This window comes from Rattus norvegicus, chromosome 2, assembly GCF_036323735.1.
Source record: "Rattus norvegicus strain BN/NHsdMcwi chromosome 2, GRCr8, whole genome shotgun sequence".
Lineage (NCBI taxonomy): Eukaryota > Metazoa > Chordata > Mammalia > Rodentia > Muridae > Rattus > Rattus norvegicus.
In genome coordinates this window covers 87,439,284-87,465,547 of record NC_086020.1, presented here as the reverse complement: position 1 = coordinate 87,465,547, position 26,264 = coordinate 87,439,284, and the positions used below count along the sequence as shown (strand labels likewise).

The window sequence follows — 26,264 nt, the reverse complement described above, 5'->3', positions numbered from 1 at the left end:
AGATATTAGAATTTGTACACCAGCTTGTTTCTTGGATTCGTTTGCTCAGTAAACTTTTTCCCAGACCTTTATTTTGAGTTATTGTCTATCTTTTCGCTGAAGAACATTTTTGTTTGTTTGTTTTTATTTGCTTGTTTGTTTTTTATACAACAAGATGGTGCGTCCTATGTCCATATTCATTCTCTTAGCCTATGTATTTTTATTGGGGGATTGAGTCTATGGATGTTGAAAGTGATGACCAGTCATAGTTAACTTCTGTTACTTTGGTGTTGGTGATTGTGTGTGTGTGTGTGTGTGTGTGTGTGTGTGTGTGTGTGTGTGTGTGTGTGTGATTTTCTTGTTTTTGCTGGTATGGCAGTGCATATTTTATGTGCTTTCTTTAATGTATTTATTGTCTTTTAGTTTGGATTTTCCTTCTAGTATTTTCTGTAGGGTTGGATTTGTAGATATATTGTTTGAATTTTTATTCCTCTTGAAATATCTTATTTTCTTCATCTATGGTGATAGGGAGGATTTCTGGGTATAGGAGTCTATGATGGCACCTGTGATTTTCATTTTTGCGGTTGCAAGATACCCAGTCAAGCCCTTGTAGCTTTCAGAGTATCTGTTGAGAAGTTAGTGTAATTTTGATAGGTCTGTCTTTGTATGTTTCCAGGACATTTTTTTCTATCCTTAGTATTCATTTTGTTGTGTATATTCTATGTTTTATTATATGGTGGGAGAATTTTCTTTTTTGGCTCAATCTAAGTGGTGTTACATTAGCTTCTTTTATGTTTAGGCATCTCTTCAGGTTGTGAAAGTTTTCTTGTATGATTTTGTTGAAAATATTTTCTGGTCTTTGTAGATCAGACTCTAAATATTCTTCCTTTTCCATTATTTTTGGGTTAATTCTTTTCATGGTATCCCAAATTTCCTGGATGTTTTGTGTCAGGAATTTTTTAGATTTAACCTCTTCTTTGGCTGATGTCTTGATTTCTTCGATCTTATCTGTGCCTGAGATTCTTTCTTTCATAACTTGTATTCTGACGCTTATATCAGTTTTTCTTGTTCTCTTCCCTAGGTTTTCCATATCCAGAATACTTTCAGTTTATGTTTTCTTTATTGTTTTCATTTCTACTTTCACTCCTCCTTCACACCTTCATCAGACCTGCTGAGCCTGAACCATATAGGTAAAGCCTGACACTATTACTGATGCTAAGGTGAACTTACAGACAGGAGACTAGCATTGCTGCCCTCCAAAGAGGCCCATTGAGCAGCTGAAAGAGTCATCCCTTGGACCCACCTCTTCAGCTGGATTCCAGTTTGTGCCAGTCATTGGACCTCCTTTCCCTCAGACTCTTCTCCATTTTTATCCCTGCAGTTCTTTTAGACAGGACCAATTCTCGATTGGAGTTTTTAACTGTGGGATGGCAACCACGTCCTTCCACTTATGCTCTCACTTTCGACTTTCAGGGTTTGCATAGTTTTATTTATTTTTTTCACATGTTTATTTATGTTTTCCTGTGTATCTTTAAGGTATTTATTTGTTTCCTGTTTATAAATCTCTATGTGATTGTATCTTCCTGTATTTCTCTAAGAGTTTTATTCATCTTTTCTTTAAAGGTTCTCATTATCTTTATAAGATTAAATTTAGGTCGTTTTCTTGTGCTTCATTTTTTTAAAATATCCAGGCCTTTCTGTAAAAGGATAGCTGTGCTGTGAAGATGTCATATTTCCATAACCTTTGTTGATTATGTTCTTTTTTTCATGGACATTTAGCTATCTAGATGGCTTTCATTTCTAAGTATTTCTGTTGTAGTAGGTATTGGGAGGGATTTAACCTTGATGGTCCTGATGTGGCAGGCCTCTGTTGGGTAACCCTGTTGATGGTTTCAGATCTGCATGTCTGCATTATTCAGGACAGGCAGATATGAACACAAGCAGAAAGGTTAAAGTACGTATACTGGAGGCCCACTTTGGTTAGCAGGCTGTCTTTGGCATATCCAGAAGGAAACATGAGTGGGAGAAGGGAAGTTAATCTGCATAATTCAGAATCTAGAAGTCTGATGAAAGTTAAGGGGGAAGGAGGTTGCAGGAGAATGAAGGTCATCATTAGATAGCAAGTTGCTCAAAGTAGCTCAGCTTGGTACAAAGGACTCTAATTCTAATTGAATTGACACAGTCACATAAACACAATGATTCCATCATAGAAGAAATGCCACAGAAGATGAAAAAGAAGCAGATACAGGATGATCAATGATAATTCCCAACATAAAAGGAATCAATCAGAATCATGTCAAGTCCCCAATGTCTACATCATTCATTTTCCCCATATGTGCTACATCCCTCGTTAAGTGGCTCAAATGAACAAAACTGTGATCAGATGTATGTTCAGCTTTAGAAAGTAACAATATTTGATCACAAACTTGAGAAACCTGAGGGTTTTCATCAGGATGAAGACGAACTGATGTATCCAGTAGGAGCACCTATGAAGGAGATAAAGTTAATTCAACATGAGAAATCAGATTCTATCTCTACAGGAAAGTCAGCCACTATGATCTCACTCTTCCTCCTCCCTGTGGAAGCAGTGGTTTGAGGTTACAGAATTTTGTCAACATAAAATATACAGTTTTCCACTCAGCATATAATATATAGACTTACAAATATTTCAGAATGCCAAACAGAGACAACCTAGAGTTTTCCATCATCATTAGTAATGTCACTCCTGGTGATTCTGGAAGCTACTACTGGGTGAATTCCAAAGAAACAAAGGTGACACTGACAAGGAAGTTCAGTCTGTGTTAGGCAGCAAGTTTAATGTACATGGTAAGTACTTCATTGTCCTTCTTATCTTTGATATCTCCATCAGTTCAAAACAGTTTATAAGATTCTGTATGCAACAAGTAAGAATCAAGTGTCAAGGTTACCTTCGTGTTCATAGGTTAGTTTAATCCAAACTTTGAATCATGGAAGCTCAGAACAGAGGAGGAGATTCTATTTACTAGAAGTGCCATATGTGATTCCAGGCTAGCTTCTTGCTGTCCTAATAAGAAACACCATATCCACTTAGGGACCTGATGCATAAAAGATGATGACTTACAATTTCTTGAACTCAACTAGCTTTTCATACACCATTAACTCCCCATGGTTTCAAGGTATCCTCACATTCAGATGCTTAAATGCAGTAGTAATTGGAAAGCTATCCCAATGCTAGTCATATTCTCACTTGATATTAGAAGTCAAGATCTGTTTACATGTGGGAGAAAAGTACAATATAGTCCAGAAAGTAGAGATATATTACTTCAGATTTCAGGTCAAGAATGTTTCATTTTAGTATCACACAGAATAACCTCATAAAGCCACAGTTCTGACTTTAAGTGACATGCACTAAGGATGATGCATGCTACATTTGAGGGTGAGGTGGTTTATAAATATGTTATTATTTTCCTACTAGAAGTAAGTGTTCTTTCAATATCTCAAATAGCAACAAAGGGAATGACTTAATTTTACTCTATAGTTGTCATAAATAAATATACTGATGTCCTTAAGTAATACAGTGTATAGGCAACTCCAATCAGCAAATGGCTCAGTTAAGATGCATTCCATAGAACTCCACTGAAATGCAACAACATATGGAATATAATTTGATGTAAGTCTCTTGATGGAAACATATGTGGAAGGAGGAGAGTAACATATCAATGTGTTCTGTGTAATATTTCTGTGTCATTTTTATCCTACAACTGTGCTATAGAGGAGAGGTCATTTCTTCCCTGAAGTTCATAATGGATACCTGACAACAGAGCAGGATAGAAAGAAGTAAGAATTGACTGCAGCACCCTGCCTCATAGACTGACACAGCATACATGCTATTCTTCCTTTGCATAAACCAACAACATACTGTCTACAGTTATGTGGAACAGAAATGTGTACTAAAATGCTTCATGATAGCTTCTTAGAGATGAAGAGGAAGAATGAATGGCAGGGTTAGAGAAGAAATAACAGTTGTATTCTTGTGTTAAATGAAAGCAAGGTCACCAGAAAAGACCTCTGAGAGAAAGTGGGGAAGAGGAGACAGTTTTTTTTTTCAGCCTCAACAATTCTCATCTGTGGTTTGGGGTGATGATCATACATCCTCTATATGGAAAGCCTGGCCCCTCTCTAAATTACTTGACACATCAGCATTTCCAACATGGTTACAAAACTTTAGATAACCCACTGAGCCTGACCTTCAGGTTTCCCTTCTGTAGACTAAGTATTCCTGCATCTGCTTCTCTAAGGTACTATGACCACCCAGAGAATTGTTGAGAATGGAATTAGGAATCGATGGGTGAGAAAATTTGGTTATCAATTTCCATTTGTGTGATGATGACAGCCCTATTCTCTGATGATTTTATGGACACATCTAGATTGCAACGTCATGGTCATCACGTGGCATTAGTAGTTCTGTGGTCTGCAGGAGAGAAGGGTGGGACAAATTGTCTGGTTATCCATCCTGGCACTGCTACTCTCTGACAGGTTCCTGGGACAGTTATACACATAGGGTCTTCACATGATACCTTTTCTATACTACTATAGACTGGCTATAATGTAAAGATTAAATTAATTTAAACACTTAGGGAAACTTCTGACTTGTAGGAAAAATTTCATCACTATGTTTCTCAGAGTCCATGTGATCTTGGACTTCTAACTTTCCTTTTTCAGGGTTTAGTTATCAGTGAATTTCACTAGGGGACAGGTTGGGTTGGTGGCTCTCTGCCTAGCTGCTTTTTTTTTTTTTTTTTGCTTTGGCATACCCTGGGAAACTGAGTAAGCTACTATATCATTTAATTGGTTTGACATGGGTTTTGACATCTGAAATGCCTAATGACTACAGACTTTTCCAATATACAGCTTGTGTTTATCTCAGATACATTTTGTGAAGCACCAGTAAATATTTGTGATTTTTCCACTGATAGAGTTATTACCTGAAATCAAGATTGCTGTGTTGTACAACCCCTTGTGCTTTAGAATAGTGTGGCTCAGCCTGCTACACACAAACCCCTAATCACTAAGTAATGTGCCAGGGACACCTTTAATGGATGAAACCCAAGGTCCCTAAGGTTCCATGAAGACAGCCAGATAAACTTCATTTTCGGGGATCAACATTCTTATATTGCACAGGGCTGCATTAGAACAACTTCTGGGAACAGCAATTTATTTTTCACTGAGAACTCTACATCATTGATTCAATATGACCTTCCATCTTTTAAGTTCTCCATATTTGGCCCCTATGTAGTAAGGGCATGTGGTCCTGAGTGTACTGTAAAAGCTCCTGGCTAATTTAATGAGAGGATCTATAAGAAAGGGAAGGATGAGAATGTATGTGGGCTTCTATTCTATAGGTAGCTTTTACATGGTAAGGGTAGGAACAATCAGGGAGACACCATACTGTTAATGTATAGCTTTACTGCATCCAATAATGGCAAAGCTGTCAAATTCATGATCTCAAATCTACTAACAACTGCAGTAATAAGTGGGGTTTCAAAGCACTTGTAGTTCATGAGATTATACCAACATTTCATATTTCTATATTGGGGGTTTTGCTCAGGACTTATGGAAAGGCATATTAATGTCATTAGCCAAAGATTTAAGTTAATTACCTGCTGAGAGTAAGAAGAGTTTTACTCTTTATCCTGTGCATCTTGTTCACACACATGTAATCTGATTTCAATCCCAACAAAGATTTGGTCACTAGAACCTCTGCAGTGAAAATTGCGTGAAACACTGTTACCATTACTTTCATGAGGAGGCCTGCAGGGTCCCAGGGGCATCCACCTTCAACACATCTCTATATATCCTCTAATTTCTAGGTAAACCTGGGGTATAACTAGCAGAAATAAGCAACATTGTGCTCCCTGAGATCCATTGCCCTCCACCACCGGGAGTCCTACCGGCATTAGAAAAACACAGCCAACACCAGGGACAAACAGATGGTTAAAGGACAGTTTAAGAATACAATCAACAAAAGCCATGTCACTATGATATGACTGGAATACAGCTATTCTGTGACAGCAAGTCTTGGAAATACTAACTCACCCATAGAACAAGAAAATAACCTTATTCAATCATTTGAAGATTCTAGAGAACTTCAAGAGTAAATAAATAATTCCATTAAAGAAATAAAGGAAACACAATCAAACATATGAAGAAAATGAATGTAAGTGATTAAGGCCTGGTAATGGCAATAGAAGTAATAAAGAAAACACAAACTGAGGAAATCCTAGAGATGGAGGACCTAAGAAAGTGATCAGAAACTACAGATCAAAGTACCACAAGTAAAATACAAAATGGAAGAGAGAATCTCAGGCATAGAATACATAATTGAAGAAATAAATACATCATTCTAAGAAAAATATGAAGTCTAAAAATTGATGACAAAAATGCAAGAAATCTTGGGTACTATGTAAAGGCCAAAACTAAGACTAGAAATAGACAAAGGAGGAGATTCCCAGCTACAAGGACCAGAAATTATTTTAAACAAAATCATAAAGAAAAATTTCCCAACCTAAAGGATGATGTGGTTGTATAAATAGAAAAAGCTTAGAACACCAAATAGCTTGCAAGAAAAGAAAGAAAATCCTGTCACATAATAACCAAAACAGTAATTGTAGAAAACCAACAAAAATATTAAAAGATACAAGAGGAAAATGTCAATAAAATATAAAGACACTCAGCTGCTGGTAGAGTCTCTCAATGAACAGCCAAGCTAGGTTCCTCCCTGTAAGCACAACATAATGTCACTAATAGTGTGAGGATTTGGTGCCTGTCCATGGGGTGGATACGAGGTTGAATTGGTCCCTCCATTTTTGTCCCTGCATTTCTATTACACAGGAACAAATGTGAGTCAGTTTTTGAAGGTAAGTTGGTTTCTCCATCCCTCCACTGAGTTCCCTAACTCTAAGAGGTGGCTCCATCTCCCCACTCTTGGGCATTTGGCTAATGTCATCCCCATTGAGTCCTGGGATCCTCCCACATACCAGATCTCTGGGATGTTTCTAGAGGTTCTCCCCTGCCCCTTACCTTCATAACTACATATTTCCATTCATTCTCCTGGCTCTCTGGCCTTCTCTCTTGTCTCCCACACACCTGATCCTGACTCCCCGCAACACACACACACACACACACACACACACACACACACACACGCACTTCACTCCTTATCTTCTCTCCCACCTGTCTCTCCCTCTGTTTCTTAGGATTGTTTTCTCTCCAGTTGTAAGTGGGACTGAAGCATCCTTTCTTAGGCCTTCCTTCATGTTTAACATCTTAGCATCTATGTGGTATATCATATGTATATCCTACTTTTTGGCTAATATCCATTTATCAGTGAGTATGTACTATGCATATCTTTCTGGGTTTGGTTTACCTCCCTCGGGTTATTTTCCAGTTCCATCCATTTTCCTCCAAAATACATGATTTCCTTGTTTTTAATACCTTAATAGTATTCCATTGTATAAATAAGCCATACTTTCTTTATCCATTCTTCAGTTGAGGTACATCATTATTTCCTCCTTCAGGCCATTAAAAATAAGGCTCCAATGAATTAGAAGAGGATGTGTCCTTATGGAATGTACGGTGGAGCACCTTTTGGGTATATGCCCAGGAGTGGAAGAGCTGGGACATCCGGTAGAACTAGCTCTGATTTTCTGAGGCAACACTAGTTGCATTTTCAGAATAGTTGTACCAGTTTTCAATCCACAATAAGTAGAGTTTAACCCTTTCATTACATCTTAGCCAGCATACACTGCAAATTGAGTTTTTGATCTTATCCATTCTTAATAACATAGTTTGGAATCTATGATTTGTTTTGAGCTGCATTTACTTGATGACTAAGGATATTGAATATTTCAAATGATTCTTGGCCATTCAAGATTACTTTTTTGACAGTTCTCTGTTTAGCTCTGTACCATATTTTATCAGGACCAAGGGCTACTCCTCCAATTGATCCCAGATAAGGCCATCCTCTGCAACATATGGAGCAAGGATCACCCGATGTGTGGTCTTCGGTTGGTGGTTTAGTCCCTGGGAGCTCTGAGAGTTCTGGTTGGTTGATATTGTTGTTCTTCCTATAGGGTTGCAAACATCTTCAGTTCCTTCAGTCATTTTCTTTACCTAATTTTTCTTTTGGGGTACATGATTCCAGTCCAATGGTTTGTTGTGAGTATCAGCCTCTGTGTTTGTGAGGCTCTGGCAAAGCCTCTAAAGAGACTGTTATATCAGGCTCCTGTCAGCAAGCACTTATTGGTATCAGCAATAGTGTCTATGTTTGGTGTCTGTATATGGGATGGATACCCAGACTGAGCAGTCTCTAGACAGCTTTTCCTTCATTCTCTGCTCCACATTTTGTCCTAGTATTTCCTATAGACAAGAGCAATTCTGGGATAAAAAATTGGAGATAGTGTGTGGCCCCAATCCTCAACAAGAGGCCTTGTCTAACCTCTGGATATGGTCTCTAGAATTTCTACCTCCTCTTTGTGGGGTATTTCAGCTAATGTCATCACCATTGGTTCCTGGTAGACTCTCACTTTCTTGGCGTCTGTAACTTTCTGGTAACTACCCCCAGGTCCCCTCACCCATTGCTCTACACCACTATTCAGTTTCCTCACCCTCTGTATATCATCTCAATCTTCTCCCAAACCTGATCCAATTTCCTTTTTCCCTCCTGCCCCACTATTCCTTGCAAGTCCCTTGCACCCTCATCCTCCTATGAGTAATTATTTTCTCCCTTCTAAGAAGAACTGAAGCATGAATACTTTGGTCTTCTTTCTTCTTGAGCTTCATATAGTCTGTGAGTTGTAACATGGGAATTTGGAGTTTTTTGCCCAATATCTACTTATGAGTGAGTATATACCATGTGTGTTCTTTTGTGAATGGACTATATCACTAAGGATGATATTTTCTAGTTCCTTCCATTTGCCTAAGAATTTCATGAAGTCATTGTTTTTTTTATAGCTGAGTAATAATCTATTGTGTAAATGTAACACATTTTCTGAATTAATTCCACTGTTGAGTGACATCTGGCTTGTTTGCAGAATCTGGCTATTATAAATAAGGCTGCTATGAACATAGGGAAGCTGGTGTCCTTGTTATATATTGGAACAACTTTTGGGTATATGCCCAGGAGTAGTATAGTTGGGTCCTCAGGTAGTACTATATCAAATATTCTGAGGAACCTCCAGACTGATTTCCAGAGTGGTTTTCCCAGCTTGCAATACCACCACAAATAGAAGAGTGTTCCTATTTCTCAACATACTTGACAACATCTGATATCACCTGAGTTTTTTTATCTTAATCAATATGATTGGTTGAACGTAGAATCTCAAGGTCATGATAATTTGCAGTTCCCTGATAACTAAGGATGTTGAACATTTCTTTAAGTGCTTCTCAGCCATGTGAGATTTCTCACTTGAGAATTCTTTGTTTAGCTCTGTACTCCATTTAAAATAGATTTGGTTCTCTGGAGTATAACTTCTTGAGTTCTTTGTACATAAGGAATATGAATCATTGGTTGGACTTAGGGTTGATGAAGGTCTTTCCCCAATTTCTTGGCTGCCATTTTATCAATTGACTGTGTCCTTTGCCTTACATAAGTTTTGCAGTTTTATAAGGTCCCATTTGTTGATTGTTGATCTTAGTGTAAAAGCCAGTGGTGTTCTATTCATGAAATTTTCCCATGTGCCTTTCTGTTCAAGGCTCTTCCCCAGTTTTACTTCTATTAGACTGATTGTAACTTGTTATATGTGGAGGCTCTTGATCCACTTTGATTGAGTTTTGTAAAAGGAGATAAATGTGGATTGATTTGTGGTCTTCTACACAATGCCCTCCAGTTGAACCAGCACCAAATGTCAAAAATGCTATCGTTTTTCAACTGGATGATTTTAACTTCTTTGTCAAAGTTCAAGTGACCATAGGTGTGTGGGCTAATTTCTGGGTCCTCAAATCTATTCCCCTGATATTTCTACCTGTCTCTGTACCAATACCATTCAGTATTTATCACTATTGCTCTGTAATTCAGACTGAGGTCAGGAATGGCACTTCCCCCAGTTCTTTTATTGTTGAGAATAATATTCCTATCAAGTGTTTTTGGTTATTCCAAATGAATTAACAAACTGCTCTTCTTAACTCTTTCATATGTTTTAATATATTATTTTTAATTTTATGTATATATTAGTCATGGTTCTCTAGAGTCACAATACTTATATATTAAAGGGATTTATTATGATGAATTACAGTCCATAGTCCAACTAGACCAACAATGGGCAACAGAGTAGTTGATCAATTCCAAGCACCTAGTTCTTTAAGCTGGTATTCTGTAGAAATAGATACCAATAGATGTACTGGCAATTAAGTGCAAGCAGTCAAAGAATGAGTCTTTCTTTTTCCAATGTCCTATATAAGACTACAGAAGAAGGTATGACCTAGTTTAATGGTGTTTACGACCACTCCTAGACCTGGAACTTGCTTTGTCCCAGGTTGATCTTGAATTGAGAGATACTTTTGTCTCAATTTCCTGGAACTAAAGGCCTATGCTACCATGACTGGGCCATAAACTTTTCATGACCCCTATTCTTCAATATCTCCACGTCAAAATCTAGGGAAGAAACTTAGGTCTTCCAGCCTAAAGTTCTGGATCACAGGTGTGTCCTCCAAATCTAGATTTTAGATCACTCTAGATACAGTAAAGTTGAAAACTGGGAATAGCCATTAAAATTCACCCCTTGTAAACTTGACATAAATCATTTCTCATGTCTAAACAAAACAATGACTAAGTGATAAATACCCTAACATTGTATAACTGTTCCTCCTATAATCACAAATGCTTATGCTAGTTTAGAATAGGTAATGTCACTTTGGAACAATTTTTTAGCATCTCAATTTAAGTACCGATTGACGTGAACAAATGGAAGAAACCACAAATATCTATACAAACATATTCTTAACAAAATATAATATAAAAATCCTCTTTTCTGCAACTAGTCATGTGGCCTTAGATGGCATTTTTATCTTCCTTCCTCTACCACCTTGTTTGTATTTCTTAAACTCTCTGCAAGCACCTCAGAAGGTCTCGGCTTTTTTCTTTGACTATTTTGTCATGATGTGTCTGGGCCCTTTGTCATCCTGCTTTAATTTAGGCTGTTGTAACTTTCCATTGACATTAGTCACAGAACATGGTAGTAAGAAGAGGTGCCCTAAAGAATCCCCTGCACTCCAGACATAATGTTTCTTACCTCCATTGTGGAGAGGCAATCCAATCTATCATCCCCCCTAACACTGTTATTCCTTTCTTAGCCTGTTGATTTAAGGGCATTAGGAGCCCAAAATTACCAAGAAGAAGTCTTAGCTTCTAGTTCAACGGAATGTTTGTTGTGGTTCCTGATAGGAGCACTCCCCATTCTGGAACCATAACTTCTATGCCAGCAGAACCTAGAATTGTGAGAACAGGAAGCAAAGCTTTTCTATAGGGTCACTAATACTGATAATGAGTGGAACTATTTCCTTTTCTACAACGTGATTCCTGAACCTGTGGATCCTGGCTATAGAAGAAATTATACTTGATGCTGATTCAAAGCATATATGTTCTTCTGAAGAACTCTGCCCTAGTTCTCCATGCTGGGGCCACCTCATTGGCACTGTAACTGTGTCTACAAGATGTGATTCCATCTTTCTATCAGATTAGCTGCTTCATAATGATGGGGAATATGGTAGGGAAGACCAGAGGTTTCCATTATTGTTGGCCCACTTTCACACTTCTCTGGCTGTGAAATGAGTTCATTGGTCAGAAACAATACTGTGTAGAATAACGTGATGGTGGATAAGGCATTCTGTTCGTACATTAATGGTGGTTTTGACGGAAGTATTACATGCAGGAAAGGTAAATCCATAACCAAAACAATTATGTACTCCAGTAAGAAATAAAAAAGAAACATTGTCCTTTCCATGGAGGAAGTGCTCCAATGTAGTCAACCTGCCACCAGGATTGATGGCATATCTGGGATACAGTGTTGGTCTCTGCTGTTGGCAATCTGGAATTCAGCAGTAGCTGGAGACAAGTCAGCCTTGGTGAGCGGTAGTCTGTGTTGTTGAGCCCAAGCATAATCCCCATCTCAGCCACCATAACCTCTTGGTTCTTGTGTCCATTGTGCAATAACAGGGATGGCTGGGGAAAGAGGCTGAGTTTCCACAGAACAGGACATCTTATTCACTTGATTATTGAACTTCTCAGCTGAAGTCGCCTTTTAGAGAACATTTATATGGGACACAAAGATCTTCATATCTTTTGCCCATTTGGAGAGATCTCACCATATACTTGATTTGCAGACATCTTTTCACCAATTTTCCAATCATGATCTTTCTAAGACCCTGGCCTTCCAGTCAATCCATTGGCTACAGCCATGAGTCATTGACCAATTGTACATCTAGACATTTCTTTTTCCAAACAAAGTTTATTACCATTTGTGTTGCCTGGAGTTCTGCCCACTGTGAATATTTCCGTCCACCCATATCTTTCAGGGTTCTCCCAGAAATGAGTTATAATGCTGGAACTGTTCACTTCTGGGTGGTACCTGCATAATGTGTAGATCAGTCAATAAACCAGGTTCTAAGATTCTCATCCACAGTCAGCCAATCATAGGGAACACCTCATGACACTATAGGTGCATACTAGACAGTAGATGGCACTGTAACAGGAGTAGAAACTGTAGAGATTTGAAGAACATCTTCATGTAACTTGTTTTTGCCATAAGGACCTACTCAGTCTATTCCATTAGATAATAGACCACCAGTGTTCACATCCTAGTTTATGACTTTAAAGGACTGATAATGCCCTGTTCATGAATGTCAGATCAGGTCACATGGTAAATACGTGTTCTATTGTCAAATGTTCAGTTTCCACTAAGGCCCAATAGCAGACAAAGAGCTGTTTTTCAAAGGGAAAAAAAGTGTCTGCAGATGATGGTAGAACTTTGTTCCAAAATCCCTAAGGTGTCTTCTGTGATTCACCTACAGGAGCTTGCCAGAGGCTCCAAACAGCAGCTCTCTCCACCACTGATACCTCAAGTACCATTGAGTGGGCTTTAACATATGGTCCAAGTTGTAGAGCTGTGCTTTCTCCTGTTCCTGGCCCTGCACAAAGATCACAACTTTCTGAGTCACTTAAGAGCCTGAGTAACACACTCAAATGAGGAGTGTGCTTTTTACAGAATCCAAATAGACCATGTTGTGCTTCTTTCTTAGTGGTTGGAGGAATCAGGTGAAGTAACTAATCTTTAACCTTAGAAGCAATAACTCTGCATGTCTCACACTTGTGGACTCCTAAGAATTTCACTAAGGTAGACAGTCCTTAAATGTTGGTTGGATTTATTTCCCAGCCTCTAAAATATGTGTTTCCAGTGTGTCCAAAATGATTGCTACATCCAGCTCACTTGGTCCAATTAGTATTATGTCATCAATGTAGTTCACCAATGTGAAAGTTTGTAAAAGAGACAATCAATCAGAATCCCTTCTAACTAAGTTATGACACAGTGGCAGGAAAGTTAATATTTCCTTGAGGGAAAACCGTAAATGTATACTGCTGGCCTTGCTAAATGAAAGTAAATTGCTTCTTGGAGACTTTATGGATAGGCACTAAGAAGAAGCCATTTGATAAGTTTTGGGCTTGTATACTGGAGGCTGTCCAAGATCTCTGGCCTAGCCAAGTAAAGAGGAGAGAACATAAACAGGGTGGAGGAATTGCCTCCTCACTGCCTCCACTGCTGAAGCTGTCTCAACATCCACCCCTTCTGCTGATGCTTCTGTTGCTCCAAGATGCTGCATAGGTCACTCTGCACTGAGTTGGTCCAGGCTAAGCCAGAAGAGTCTGAGTAAGCCAGTGACGGGTGCAGGGGAGCTTCTGGCAACATTTTCAGGAGAGCGGATCTCTTCCCCAAGCAGCAGTTGTACAGCACTTATGCCAGAAGCTCTCAGATGATGACAGAGTAATTCTCTCACACTTTGTTCCTTCTAGATATGATCCTTGTATGCAATTTTGGGGTGAATTAGTGTCTGACAGTAGTTATTTCATATAGGCTTGGTCTGAGAGTGTGAGGATATCTTATCTACATGCACAAGGGCTTGGGGTGCTGCCCCTACATGACTGATGGCCACAAACATCTCTACAGGATATGTGTTAGTCTGTAACTACATGACAGTGCCCTGGTTTTAGGAGCAGGCAAGGCAGGAGACCCTTCAGAGTCCCTGAGACTTCAAACCTTAGCTCAACATTACCAGTATTCCTCCCACAGCTCACTGCCCCACAGTAGATTGATAACTACATACCTGGTATCAGGAGATATGTTAATGTGCTCAAGTAACAAAACTATATTTGGTACAGCAGCTGCAGTCAGTGTTACTACCTGATTTCTGTTTAGAAATTGAACTGTCATTATTCATGATCTTCTCCATGTTTTCTGCATTGGCCAGATAGGAAAGTTAAAAGGAAATGTGGTGGGAACTACCACCCCTTCTTTTTTTAAGCCCTTGATGGTGGAAGTAACTTCTGAAATTCTCCAGTGAATAAGATACTGTTTTTGATTCACTAATTTATTTGTCACAAGCAACCACAAAGGCTTCCATTTAGCCTTTACAACCATAATAGCCCACACTCCAGAGGTCAGGAAACAAATATGTGGATTCTGCCAAATTCTAAGTACATCTATCCCAAGTATACTTTCTGTAACTGGGGAAATGTCCACAGGATATGTTCAAAGACTTGTTGGACTTACTGTGAGTCAGACATCACCCAAAACTCCACTAATTACCATGCCTCCATGTACCCTACTTTACCTGAAAGGCATCAATGTTTCTTGGTATTTCCTAGTACTGGGGTAAATTCAGAGCCAGTATCCAATAGACCCTGGGACATCTCATTATTTCCTTTCACCAAGGGTACAGTTACCCTTGTAAAAGTCAATAAGTCTCTCTTGTGAAGAACAGCAGAATGGCTAACAGCAAAACTTTTAGGTGTCTCATTAAGATCCTTTATCAGGGGAACCTGGACACACATTCACTGAAGAGTTTCTCGGTCTGCAAACTGTCTCATATCTAAAAACTGATTCACCAAGATTACCTTCTGCCATGATCCAATGAAGACTTTCTTTCATTTGTTTGAGAGGTTTATGATTATACAGATCAAACAAATATGCAGTAGGCTTCCTATGTACTTCATGCCTGGAACTATCATGATTAATTAGCCAGTACCAAAGGTGCATTTGAGTTTTGCTGTTATAAAATTTACCTATGTTATGCTGACAATCCTGGGCTAGGTCATTATGAACATTGCTTTGTCTACACTGTTCATTATAGTAACTATGATCACCTTGTCTCTGGTGATTCATTGTTGTTACTTGTCCCTTGATTCCCTGGGGTCTAATTAAACACATTGAATTTAATTCATTCTATGCAGCAGTATCTACAAATCTAAGGTCTGACACAAGGAAAAGCATAAGAACAAATTCTTCAAATTTCCTCATGTCCCTCTCACCAGTTTGTGTCTTATAAGATTCATGAAGATTCTTCTGGACCTTACCATTTTGGAGGATTAGGTTTTACATAACATACCCACTCTAGCTTTACAATTTCCCTGACCCTTATCATCCCCCTCATCAACATTCAGCCAAGGAATATCAAATATCTCTAACTCCTTTTCCATAGATATGCCCTCCAATTCTGGATTGTAGTTCATTCCAGGTACAGTCAAATTGACAACCAAGAATAGACATTATGATGTACACATTTAAATTCTTTTAATAATGAAAATAAAGATATCAAGAATACAACTCAATATGCACAGCACTAAAGCTCTGAGACAATGATACATATGCAGAGGAACAACCAGAAATTTTGAGTTCAAGTGGTCCTAATTGTGTCTTTATGAGCAGTCTTCAGTGGCTTCTCATCAGCATCTATTTCCATGCTAAATTCCTACAAGAAAAGGGATGGCAGATATTTAGGCTCCAATGTGATAGAGGATAAAAGAGAAAACTGTGGAGAATCAATTCTGGCTGGTTACAACTTATCTTACTGTTATAGTGTTCTGGATTCAACTCTTCTAGCACTCCTTCCCTGAGTGAATAAGATGCCCATGTCAACAAAATGACATGTAGCATTTCAGTCTAGCTCCTAAATCATGCAGTCTTCTGAGTCTATTCTCCATGATCACAGATAGGTCAAAGCAGAAACAGTCATTTTTACCTGCCATCTGAATTGTCTAAACTTTGGTATATAATCTAGATTGATTTTTCCCAAGCACACCTTGTCTTTTACTGAAATCATCTGAAATAGGAACTTTGAGGCGAATGCACAATATTCTCCCCCTGGGGCAAGAATCATCACATCTTCTAGGATACATTGGGCATCTCTATAGATCCTGAACTGAACAATTCTGTTGTTCAGAATTTCTGGGAGGTTAGGATGCCTCAAAGTGTATCATGAGATTCTTGAGGAGGTTCTATGTCTTAACATTATGTGATGAATATCATGGCCATCTTACTGATTTTGTCCCTCCTATGTAGTCCACAGACTAACATCTATCTGGTGTTTCAAATACAAAACTTTCCATATATACTAGGTAGAATGTTGATTCTTATTCCCAGGTGCAATGCTCTTTGGAAGATTTAGGTGGTACACTATTGATACAGGAAGTACATCACAGATACTGAACTTTGAGAGTAAATATTTTTACCCTTCCAATTTGTTCAGTCTGGTCATGCTTTCTGCAGAGTGTGAGCACTCTGCTGTCTCTTTTGCTTGCCACTACTCTCCAGCATGATGTATTCATAAGATACTAGAATAATGAGGGACAAAATAAACCTTCCATCTATAAACTATTTTTGTCATGGAGTTTTGTCACAGTAACCAAAATATGACTAATATATCTTTATCCCCCCTAACTTACATTCAGGCATTTTGCATCTGTGCGTGTGAATGAGAGTGACAGCAATTACCAGCATTAGTTTGTATCCAAGGAGTGCAGCTGCAAGGATTTTAGCAATGCCTGATGTCTTTGGTTCTGAAAATCCAAGAATTGAGCAACCATTAAAAAATCACATTAGTGGTCTCTTCTTGGCGCATTGGTTTACTTCTAAGCCTAACAAAGCTGTAAGGAGTGTGAGTCTGTTTTCTTTCCCCATGAATTTCACAAGTTTAACTTAGAAAACATGATAAAGACAGTGTCTACATTTAGAAGAATGAAAATACATGTATATTTATCAACTTGCATATACCCCAAGTGGAACAAAAAAAAAATAAGACTGGGTCCAATAAGTCTCATAGAAAAGAAACTGGGAAATACCCTTAAACCCATAGGTATTGAAAATAATTTCCTAAACAGAATATCAGTGGCTCAGGTTCTAAAAACAACAATTAATAAATGGGACCTCATGAAACTATGAACTTCTGTAAGGAAAGTGACACTGTCAATAGGACAAAACAGCAGCCTAAATACTGTGAAAGGATCTTCAACAAACCTATATCTAACAGAAAGGTAATATTCAAAATTTACAAAGAACTCATGGAGGTAGTCACCAAGAAACCAAATAAACCAAAACCCTTCAACAGAGGAATAGATACAGAAAATGTGGTACATCTACACAATGGAATATTACTCAGCTATCAAAAAATGACTTTATGAAATTCATAGGCAAATGGGTGGAACTGGAAAATATTATCATGTGTGAGGTAACTCAATCACAGAAAAACATACATGTATGCACTCATTGATAAGTGGATATTAGCCCAAATGCTTGAATTACCCTAGATGCCTAGAACACATGAAACTCAAGACGGATGATCAAAATGTGAATGCTTCACTCCTTCTTTCAAAGGGGAACAAGAATACCCTTGGCAGGGAATAGAGTGGCAAAGTTTAGAACAGAGGCAGAAGGAACACCCATTCAGAGCCTGCCCACATGTGGCCCATACATATGCAGTCACCCAATTAGATAAGATGGATGAAGCAAAGAAGTGCAGGCTGACAGGAACCGGATGTAGATCTCTCCTGAGAGACACAGCAAGAATACAGCAAATACATAGGCAAATGCCAGCAGCAAACCACTGAACTGAGAACGAGACCCCCGCTGAAGGAATCAGAGAAAGTACTGGAAGAACCTGAACGGGCTCAAGACCCCATATGAACAACAATGCCAACCAACCAGAGCTTCCAGGGACTAAGCCACTACCCAAAGACTATACATGAACTGACGCTGGGCTCCAACCTCATAGGTAGCAATGAATAGCCTAGTAAGAGCACCAGTGGAAGGGGAAGCTCTTGGTCCTGCCAAGACTGAACCCCCAGTGAACATGATTGTAGGCGGGAGGTTGGTAATGGGAGGATGATGGGGAGCAGAACACCCACAGAGAAGGGGAGGAGGAGGGGTTTGGGAGATGTTGGCCCAGAAACTGGGAAGGGAACTAACAATCGAAATGTAAATAAGAAATACTCAAGTTAATAAAGATGGAAAAAATGTTTGTAGAGTTAAACAGAATTCTGAATCTAGGACTCTGGAATGGTCAAGTCATTAAAGTAGTGTTCAAAATCATTAGTCAGGAGGGAAGAACAAATAAAAAAACAAAAAAACAAAAAAAAAAACCAAAAAACAAACAAACAAACAAACAAAAAAAACCTCCGAGGTTCCATTTTTCAACCATCAGAACAGCTAAGAAAAATCTCAAGAGATAGCACATGCTGGCAAGAATGCACATTTGTATAACTACTTTCACAATCAGTTTGGTAGTTTTTCAGAAAACTGGAAATAATTCTATCTCAAGACCCAGCTATACCACTCTTGTGAAAAATACCCAAAAGATCCTCCAACATACCACAAAGACACCTGATTAACTATGTTTATAGAAGCTTTATTCATAATAGCCTAAAACTGGAAACAATGTAGATATCCCTTAACTGTAGAATCAATTTTACAAAAACATGGTAAATCTAAACAATGGATTACTATTAAGCTATGAGAAACAATGACATCATGGATTTTGCAGGCAAATGGATGGAACTTGAGAGTGTCATCTGGAGTGAGGAAATGTAGTCCCAAAAAGACAGGTGTGGTATGTACTCACTTATAAATGGATATTAGTTATAAAATATAGGCACCATGCTATATACCACAGTCACAAAGATGCTAAAGAAGAAAAAAAAATGCACTTTAAAGAAAGTGGGAATTTCACTTAGAATGGTGAGAAAAATAGGCATGAGAAAAATGAGGGGAGGGATTTGGGAAGGTAGGATTTGGGGAGAGGTATAAGGGCTTCAGAATCAGGTGTGGAAAGGATTAGGGAGATGGGTAGTTGGCCATGAAAATTATTTGAAATCTGCAATTGATAGGGGTGAAATAGAAAGGTCTGTATGATGAGACAGAGACCTTGTATAAGGGAGGCATTCAAGAATCAATAGAGTTGATCTTACTTGGGACTTACTATATTGGGGATGTGGGACCTGAAGACGCCATCATCTGTAGCCACACAGCCAAACAATAACCCCAAAGGAGCAATAGAGCCACCAACCCACACACAAACTTCCAATCCAAAATATTTCATGTCTCCGAGAGATACAGGAATGGGGAAATTGAACAAAGACTGAGGGAATGGCCATCCAATAAGTGGTCCAGATTGAGACACATCCCACGAACAAGCACCAATCCTTAAACGTACTAATGATAGTAATGTTTATAGACAGGAGCATATAGTCCTCTGAGAGACTCCACTCAGCCACTAACTGAGACAGATACAGACACCCACAGATAAACAGTGGCTGGAGTATTAGGATTCTTATAGAAGAATAGCAGGAAAGATTGTGAGTCCGACGGGGTTGGGAATGTCACAGGAAAACAACAGTCAACTAACCTGGACCTCTGGGGTTCTTAGGGTCTGAACCACTTATCAAAGGACATACAGTGATGGATTTAGGTTTCCCTGTACATAAATAGCAGATGTGCAGCTTGGCCTTCATGGGGGTCCCTCACTACTAAAACAGGGACTATGCCAAAATCTTTTGCCTGAACATGGGATGTGTTCTTCTAGCCTCACTGGCTCGTATGGATACAGTGGGAGAGGAACAGCATAGCATTACATGGACACAATGTGACTTGTTGGTTGAGGATTACCAGAGGGATCCCACTTGTTTAGAGGAGAAAAAGAGGGGTGTGGGGGAAGGATTGTCAGAGAAGGTGTATCAGAGGGTGCAGCAAGTGGGATGTAAAGTGAATGAGTATAAAAGAAAAAAAGTAAAAGAAAGAAAAATAGGTATCCATTTCTCCATTGTCCCAATGTCAGGTCTCCAACTTATAGCACTATAGTTTATCAACAACATTTTACATAAAATAGATGAAACTTTGATCTGAATTTTTTACAAGGGGGATTGTATCTTTGGAATGTGAATGAGTTCTGGCACATTGCAGATACAAAACAAATTTTTCTGGTTCATATTTGCCCCTCCTAAGAGCCATATATTATCTTCCTTTGTCCCTGACCAAGCAGCTTTGTGAAAATTTAGGTGACTCATCTGGAGTGTACATGCAGACTACAAGTTTTCCTGTGGAATGTATTAACTTAGCAGATTATTAGTTTTAACCAACCTAAATATTTAGGGCTTCATCAGTTAGTATCTGAAATCTCAGCTAGGTTTCTCTGCTATTTGGTAACCCACCCCTTCCATGTTTTCACCAATTAATTTTTAAAAAGAGTCTTGATTTATGACTTTCTTCTATTTCTACCAAAAAGTTACAAACTGCTTCCACAGATGGCTGCCAGGTCACCCAAATTGTATATGTGACTAACTCTCAATATTTATAGGTGATCTTAGTTATATATTACATAGATATATTTACTAGATATATAACAGGCTCTTTCAGGTAATAATATATTTGCATTTATTATAAAACTTATTTTTATGTTTTGGTTATTGTCATTGATGTTTGATATGGTAGTAAACTTAGCAAACAATTCAATGAAATCTGTGTTTCTGTGACATGATAGCTGATAGTTGGATACAGAATGAAATATTTACTGTCCTCTTTGAGGAGAGAATTGTAGTTCTATCTCAACTGTCAATGCTTGTTTTTAGAGTCCTGTGGGTCAGGGAATTCAGTTTCCACAATACTGGGAGAACTGATCCCTAGGGAGGGTGACAGAGTTATTGTGATTCAAAGATGCTCCGAATTGGTGGTACTTTGGATGATACTTTGCCCAAGATGGTTTAAGTCTTTCAAGTAGTCAGGAATAGCAGTGAACTGGATATACACATGAAAGAGATGAAAAATGGAAAGGAAGAGAGTTGATAGCTGCCTTGTATAGATATAAGCATCTTGGAAAATACAAGAGTTGCCAACCATATCCTAAGTTCATGTTAATAAGTCAAAAGCCAACAGAGGGAAAATGGAATGTTCAAGATCACATGACCCAATAGTAGCATAGTTACAGTGATGAAACATTTCCTAACAGTCAGCAGTTTCTCTAAGTATGTTGTATGACTTTACTCCTTCATTAGAACAAGTCTATCCTCTGTTTTCAATTGGAGAAAATACCCCATTTTGAACATCTTGTCCTGGATACATGCCCAAGTGTAGCAGTGCTGGGATGCATATCTTGGCATTTAGATTCAATCTTCTTTTGTGAAGACCACAGTAAACTGATGCTCCTAGTATTCCTGACTCTAACAGCCAACAATATGTGAATGTTTTTTTTTTCTTTTCTCAAGGAACACCTACCATTGACCATGACTCTAATCATCACAACAGAGAAAACTGAGCATTGCACAGAGAGTAAGATTTCTCACCCCTTGACCTTCTGATGCCAGACACTCATTGTTTCTCTAGGTAGTCATAACTCTCTCAAAATGGGTCTAAGTATCTTCATTCTACAGATGGAAAACTAAGGGTCAGATTCAATAAGTTGTCCAAGGTTTCACAACCATGATATACCTACCACCTTTGCTTTGGCATGATGTTGTGTTGGGAGATATACAGAAGCCCAGGCTTTCCTTCTGAAGAATCTGTGACCATCACCACATTACAGATGATGATTCCACCTGAAACAAAAACTGTCTTTCATTTTTACTGTGTCACAGAGGTCATTTTCTGTGACTTCACATTCATTTCCTAAAAGAAAGCTGCTGTTCTACACTGAAGCCAACTAACTTACATTGCTCTGTTTCTACTCTAAGAATCCAATGTGAGGAATTCTATGCTAGATCACTGTTCCAGGTAACACTGGGTAGAAAGATGCTTTTGCTTCAGGGGACCTAGATTCGTGTACATACTGATATATTTCTTCTTCATATTTCCAACACTGGAAACAATTGGAAACTTTGTTATACAGTTACTGCTCAGAGAATAAGTTATTTAGGAAAAAAAGCATCTATGCCATGTTACACTATGAGTTAGAAGTTGTAGTCAACATTTAGTTCTTCATTACCTATTCACATGTCAGGTCCCTCTGTCAATTTCAGGATCTTCTCTAAAGGGAAGAATTGTCCTCACTTTTATAGAATTTTATAGAGAAAATGACATAACAGAGGTGTAGCATATAGCAATTGCTACTTGTTGCCCTTCCATCTGCTAACATCATCATTAAGAGAGAGCATTCTTATAACAAATGACATGACAGATAAAAATCTATTATCACTGGAAGCTATGGACTGCATCTTACCTCAGTCACTTGCTGATTGGGTTTTCCTATATTTATATTGGCTAAAATTTCAATGTCGTGGTTGAAGATTGAATATGTATGAATTCAAGGTGAACCCATTCTCCTTGACTACCTTCACTGCAGGGTTGTGAGAAGATTTGCTACACCACACTCAAGTGGATAAATGATAACTTCCTTATAAACTTTTCATTCTCAAATACTGCAGTCCTCCTATAGAGAGGACATGTTTCTTTATGTCCAGGGTGGGTGAATATAAGAGTAGGTTCAATATGGCCCTATGTAGCTCCTAACTACTAATGATTAACTACTGTTTAACTGGTCAAAAATAAGAACAATAGCAATAGAATTTTTATTCAATTCCCCCACTGCTATGCAACAGGTATTAATCACCTAAGCCTGTGATTTTTAAACACAGAATAAACAAGAAAGTTTTGAGGATGTTTTAGAAGTTATAAGTAACAATCCAGCATAGTTAGAGAGAAAGAAGGCAAGAGACATGTATGGCAGTCATGTATTTCATGGACTTGTTATAACAACTAATGTGAGATCATTTGAGAAATATAAGTTTGGTGGAGGAAGGCAGACAAATGTATGAATTTACATCCATTTCCCAGAAGGGGAAACCTCTAATATATAGCATGTCCTCTCTTCTCCTCAGCATTCTTGGTCCAGAGATGGAGTAATATGAACCTATGTATATTGGGGTCCCTTCTACATGTTATTTGTTGTTGTTGTTGTTGTTGTTGTTGTTGTTGTTGTTCATAGAGTATTGAACACTACTTCAACATATAAGTGAAATCAAAGGTGAAAAAGAAAGTGTAGTACTTACCAAATACTAACAACTCAGTGCCACCTCCAGACTGAATCTCAATGTCAGTCTCTAATAATTCTTTCTGGAACTTCACACAGTAGTAGATACCTGCATCAGCAGGCATAACATTACTGATGTGAATGGAAAAGTCCAGGTTGTTTCCGTTTGAAGCATCTGAAACATTTGTTATTCTGGGGAAATATTCTCCTGTGAAATTAAATATCAGGTGTCTACTGTGTTGTGCACCCCTGAACCACCTGATGGGCCTCATAGGGATGATAGATGTCACTGTGCAATTCAGAGTGACTGATTCTCCAGCATCAACAGAAATTAACTTCTCAGGCTGGACCACCTTCAGCTTTTTCATATCTGCTCCTGCCAAAAAAAAATATATCAGTTAGTGTTCATCCTGGTGGAAAGCCACAGGCTCCTCAAGTATATGAGAAAATTAAACCTTCCTCACTAGAATGCAGCATGAACATTAGCATAGTTCTTCTAATATGGGCTTTTTATTATAAGAATACAGTACAGAAGAGGAAATTGAATAACAGAAACTTGAAACTTCATAGGATTTTGATTGAAGTCCTAGTTTTGTTTGGAATTATTATACTTCATCAAAATCTGATCCTAATTCTGATTCATTTTCTGTGAAAGTAGCCTAAGGAAATTCTGTTATAATGCTGTTGGATGTGACTCATGTCACTCTTTTACACCAAAGAGAAGTGAATATAAGTGCGTAAGTATAATGAGCTATACAATTGATTACAAGATGCCTATGATGGTATGCATATATATACATACATATGTGTGTGTGTGTGTGTGTGTGTGTGTGAGAGAGAGAGAGAGAGAGAGAGAGAGAGAGAGAGAGAGAGAGAGAGAGACCTGGTAGAGTGACCATGTCATAGATTGGTCCTAATATCATGTATCCTAATTAAGAATTAAAACTTCCAGCCAGAAGACGTAAGAGCCTCATCTGCTCTATTAACCTTTACATTCCCATTTCCTTGATTTAGAGGCCAAAGGCACAAGCTTATAACACCCAAAACAAATCAACAATTCCCAACCCACTTCACTGTCCCTCCCCCTAACCCCAGTTTCACTACTCAGGTGAACATTCACTGTTCAAATGCTGGCCATACCATTCACAAATGGCAAGAGTCCTACCTAGAGACTGCCCATCTCACTTTCTTGGTTTGAAAGCAATTATCCAAGCCCCTCAAACCTTCCCCTGCACACTGCCCCTCTCTCATCCCATATACATTTCCCTATTTGGGCAGAGATCCACTGCTTATGTGCAGGCCACACAATCCCTAAGAGATAAGTTCCCCATATGCAATCTAAAACCTTTTACTCCCTCCTTGAAGAACTAAGTGACTGAAACTTCTAACATGTTGGATGGTTTGCCTTGAGGAGCTCTGCCCTATCCATCCATCGAAAAGTGGATATCTGTTCATCTATATGTATGTGTGTAAGTATATTTATGTATGTAAGCATGCATAAATGCTTACGGAGCTGATTGTAGCAGAGAGTGTGGTCCAACCAGAGTATGGGTGTATTAATTCAATTTTTTCTTCCTCTCTGGCTCACAAAGAGTTAACAAGCTTTATCAGAGGTACTTCTGACTGCCTGGACACAGTTTCAACCTATAGGAGAAATCAAGAATGAAAAGGAAAATGTAGTACTTACCATACCCAAACAACTCAGTGCCACCTCCAGACTGAATCTCAATCTCAGGCTCTACTGCTCCTTTCTGGAACTTCACACAGTAGTAGGTACCCGCATCAGCAAGCATAATATTACTGATGTGGATGGAAAAGTCCGTGTTGTTTCTCTTTGTAACATCTGCAATATTTGTTATTCTGGGGTAATAGTCTCCTCTGAAACTATATATCAGTTGTCTATTTGTCCTTCACCCTTGAACCACCTCGTGGGCCCCACAGGGGTGAGAGATGTCACTGTGCAATTCAGAATAACTGACCCTCCATCATAAACAGAAACTAATTTCTGAGGCTGGATCACCTTTAGCTCTTTCATATCTGCTCCTGCAAAAAAAAAAAAAAGAATCAGTAAGTGGCCATCCTGAATAAAAGCCACAGGTTCCTCCAGTATATGAGAAAGTAAAAAATAAATAATAAAAAAATAAAAAACTTTACTCACTAGAACTTGTTGGGAGCAATGCCCTTAAAACCCTCCATTACTGATGTCAATATTATAGTTAGAGTTAAGTATGACTGGGTTCATGGAAAATCCCCAGCCAGCTGCAGAACACTAAGAAAAATCTGGTGGTCAGGAAGACTAATAGTATGGCAAACTTGTGACCTTTCTGAAAAATATGTCTGGTGGCAGGATGACTAGTGATATGACAAACTTGTGACCTCTCTGAGAAATACATCTGATGTCAGGATGCCCAGTGATATGACAAACTTGTGACCTTTCTGAGAAACCTATATCCTACTGACTAATCATATGACAAATTTGTGACCTTTCTAGGAAACCAATATCCTGTTGACATAAGGTGACCACAAGAGCACTGTGTCCTTGGCCTGCGGAAATGTTTCCCACTTTTCCCTCCCTCTTTTACCCTTGCTATGGTATGATTTCAGTCTTGGGAAAAAATAAAATTGTCGCCTTGATAAGACTTTTGTTTTGGTGACCTTCTTTGCATCTCTTATCCCCCATTCTCCTCCAGGTACCCTCTGGACCCTTGCTGACTGTCCTGCAGGCTGGGACAAGATCTCAGCATGAGCAT

General features: G+C 38.6%; 1 pseudogene; it reads right to left on the bottom strand.

Annotated features, from left to right (window-relative positions):
- Positions 1–25,550, bottom strand: part of Sirpa-ps1 (signal-regulatory protein alpha, pseudogene 1) — a 135,179-nt pseudogene extending 109,629 nt beyond the window's left edge.
- Between the last annotated feature and the right edge of the window lie 714 nt (positions 25,551–26,264).